This window comes from Cebus imitator, unplaced genomic scaffold, assembly GCF_001604975.1.
Source record: "Cebus imitator isolate Cc_AM_T3 unplaced genomic scaffold, Cebus_imitator-1.0 Scaffold221, whole genome shotgun sequence".
NCBI lineage: Eukaryota > Metazoa > Chordata > Mammalia > Primates > Cebidae > Cebus > Cebus imitator.
In genome coordinates, this window is record NW_016107536.1 from 2,688,142 (window position 1) to 2,692,036 (window position 3,895).

A 3,895-nucleotide genomic window follows, 5' to 3' on the forward strand; every position below is an offset into this window, starting at 1 on the left:
GAGGGAGACATAAAATTGGAAGCAAACTTCCCCTTGAATTGGTGTCTCAAAGGTATTTGTTTCTTTGCTAGGAATTTTTTTAAACATGAAGAAGTTGATTTTTTTTTCCCCTCTAAGATCTATTAGTGAGAAAATAGAATTCTTCCTTCTAGTCCTGTTTGGTATAGACATAGAATATATCAGTTATAGCATACCCTGATTAAAAACACACTTGCCTCTAAGATAGAAACTATTTGTCTTGTTCAAAGACCAAGAGAAAAAGGAGAGTTCTTAACAAAGACATAATTAATGGGGAACTATTGAATTGGCCAGGGCCAGAAGATTTTTGGAAGAACAGCTATGAGTCTTGTTTTTGACTACTAGGGATAAAAAAACAGAAGCTGAAAAAAATCACACCCCCTACTGCCCTTAAGTAATGAAAAGGACCTCCTGTTTAATTCCTTTCTGTCACTTACTCCCAAGGGCCTCCACCTCCAAACCAGCAGTACAAGAGTAATTTTCTGTTAGAATCCATCCGGAAAAAAAAATGCTTTGTTGCTAGGTTGTGTCTTGCCTGCCTCAGCGTGGGGGCTTGTTTTCATGCCAGGTCTCAGCAAACACCTGAAGAGACAAGCGTATTTTAGAGGAGCTGACGTCCCAAGGTATCGAGCTGTAAGCTCTTTCCTCTACCAATCTTCGCACTTCGTGAGAATAAAGTCAGCCAAGGACTCAAAATAAACGTTCTAAACACTCTTTCCTCGTTACTGACCCTGCTGTGGCTCTCTATTCCTCAGCCACCTGACCTTCTTGTTCAAAGCTTCCAATCAATTCCCCAGCTAAGTGCTGTCTCTCTGGAATTGAGGGCAGTGTTGAAATTTGAAAGACTGACATTTTTGAACACCTGGGTGAGAACTTCCTGGTGAGATAAGACAGAGAAATAATAGAGTGGGCTCTTCAGCATTCAGGAGATGGATACACAATGATTTAAAGGGAATAAGAGCTTAATGCTTGTGGCCAATATTCTTCGTGCCAATCCAAATATATCACACATTCTTTAATTGTGTTGTGCCCAGGTAAAGTAATACTTTCTCAGTGTCCAAAGATTTTATGCTCTTCCACCTTCATAACCAGAGATATGTGTTTCTCAGTTCTGGCTGAGAGTTCTTTTCAAGACAGATTTTTTTTTTTTTTTTTTTTTGAGACGGAGTCTCACTCCGTCACCAGACGCCAGGCTGGAGTGCAGTGGTGCGACCTCAGCTCACTGCAACCTCCGCCTCCTGGGTTCAAGCAATTCTCCTGCCTCAGAAGACGGAAAATTTTTAATGGCAAAGTAAATATTTTTGGAGTTTTATTAATGTTTATGTCACAAAGTCCTGAAGGGGAGTTTCTACCTTAGGGAGAAAAAAATAGGGTAGGCCTCTAGGAATCCCAATTGCATGAGAAACAAAGGAATCTCCCTGCAGAAACCGAGGTGAGAAATTCAAGTCACACTCACACAAGTGTCAGAAGCAGTTTTCTCCTGACCTCGTAGCATGCAAAGTATCTTATTATGGAGGAAAAGAGAGCAGATTGATACCAGTGCCCTGTGGGGACCTGGGAAAACTGACCAGGCAGCAAGAGCATTTCCTTCCTGAAGGGGACAGGAGCACGTATGTATGTAACCAAGAGAGTGGGGAAAAGGAAAAATCAGCATAAGTAAAACTCGATGGGCCAGATGGAGTCCAATCAAAGAGAACCCAGGAACAGAACACCAAGATTGTAAGGTAGGGACCATTCTCAGCAGGTAAAATATGCCCATTTAAGATGGGACAAGGGAGATGTGAAGCCAAATAGAGTCCCACAGAAGAGACTAGGTAAACAGAAGATGATAAGGCCAGGATTCTTAGTCAACTGTCAGGCATTCAAAATGAGGCTACATTTCCCAATGGTAACCACAGAAGGTCCAGGCAGCAGGTAGCTGAGGTCAGGACCATTCAAACAAACTAACCCACACATAGTGTGGGCAGATTCATTAGGAAAGTCTCAGGATCCATATGGGCACCAAATTCCAAATTCATCATTAGGTCAATGGCACTAGGAGTGCTGGGAATTAATGTGGGAAGAATGAAAGGAAATGGACTAATAAGCTTAGTTCTAGCTAGTATTTGCTAGAGGATGGTTTTCAATTGTGCCACCAGGTTTGGTTCTTATTGAGCCTGGTCCTGGGTGAGCCTGAATTTGCAGTAGCAAAATACCTCGCATTAACCATTTTATCTACCCTCTTGGAAACCATCATCACAGTATCACATGGGGGAGTGATTTTAACCATTTTTCACAGTTCTGTTGAAGACTTTCAGGTAAGATGACAGTTAATGGCATTTATAAAATGATAGCTATGGCATCTATAAAATGGCCATAGCATGTCTACCTTTCAAAATTATTGTGAAAATTAAACATAATTCCTGTATGGTTTACAGCTATGGTGTCTAACAATACTATGTACTCATTACATAGTAATTATGAATAATAACTATTATTATGAAGCATAGCATCTTTCCCCCTCTTAGCTAATAATTAAAATGCCCAAAGAAATATATAAATAGGTCAGGTGCGGTGGCTCATGCCTCAAATCCCAGCACTTTGGGAGGCCAAGGCGGGTGGATTATTTGAGGTCAGGAATTCAAGATCAACCTGGCCAAAACGGTGAAACCCTGTCTCTACTAAAAATACAAAAAAAAAAAAAAATTAGCCGGGCATGGTGGCATGTGCCTGTAATCCAAGCTACTTGAGAGGCTAAGGCGGGAGAATCACCTGAACCCAGGAGGCAGAGGTTGCAGTGAGCCAAGATTGTGCCACTGCACTCCAGCCTGAGTGACAGAGCAAGACTCCGTTCTATTAAAAAAAAAGAAATATAAAAATACAGAAAAACCCAACATCTGCAACAAAAAATAAGCAAAAGTTCCAAGAAGTAAGTAGATATTCTACTTGTGTTGGAAACAGCTAACTCACAGTTCATTATAGAGAAAACAGGATGATGCCTCAGGCAGTAGATAGGACAGACATATGCAAAATGTCATAAATGTTCATATTTGAAGGAAAAAAACTAAAGCTAAATGAAGGTTTACAAATGAGGAGTAAATTCCACTTAACATCAGTTTCACCACCACCGAACAACAGCACACGAAAGCAATTGTTCTAGGAGAGCTAAGGAGAATGTCAGCAGGTGATGAGGCCTCTGCCACAGTAGCTACTAGGAGTCCATTCACAGCCACCCCATAGTCATGATTCTCAAGCCTAGCTATGTGACAGAAGCATTTAGGATCTTTATAAAATATTAATGCCTCGTTATTTCTTCCCAGACATTCTGACTTAATTTTTGCAAACAAGTTTGGGAACATTGCACTGGAACCGTAGGCCAAGATGAAGTAAAACCGAGAAGAAGGTTTGGCTTCTAACTCAATAGCTTCATTGTCATCGAAAAGAAACTGCAGTTCAACAACAATCTTGGTTCCCTCTCCACTCCCTTGGGCAGCAGGATCATCGAATCACTGAATGCAGCCTTCGATGGAGCGGAGTGTAAGGGGACCGAGCAACCTAACACCAACACAAACACCATGATAAGGCACCTCTCCAGCCACCCTGCAGTTTTAAGTCAAGCATCAAGCTGGGAGAAAGCTCTCTGAAAGCTCTCCTGAAACAAATATAAATGAACAGAGCAAGCACTGCAAAGCCCATGAAAAAATTATGCATCATAAATGAGTGAGAGAACAGTGTACTCATTAGAATGAGAAAAAAATATTTTTGGAAAGGAGAAAAATGACAATTTGACAATATCTATTTTGTGCTACTAATAAAATTTCAAGACAAGGAGAATTTAATAAGACATGATGATCACGAGTTAAGACGGAACAGTGTGGCAGAAAAGAAGGTTTAAAAA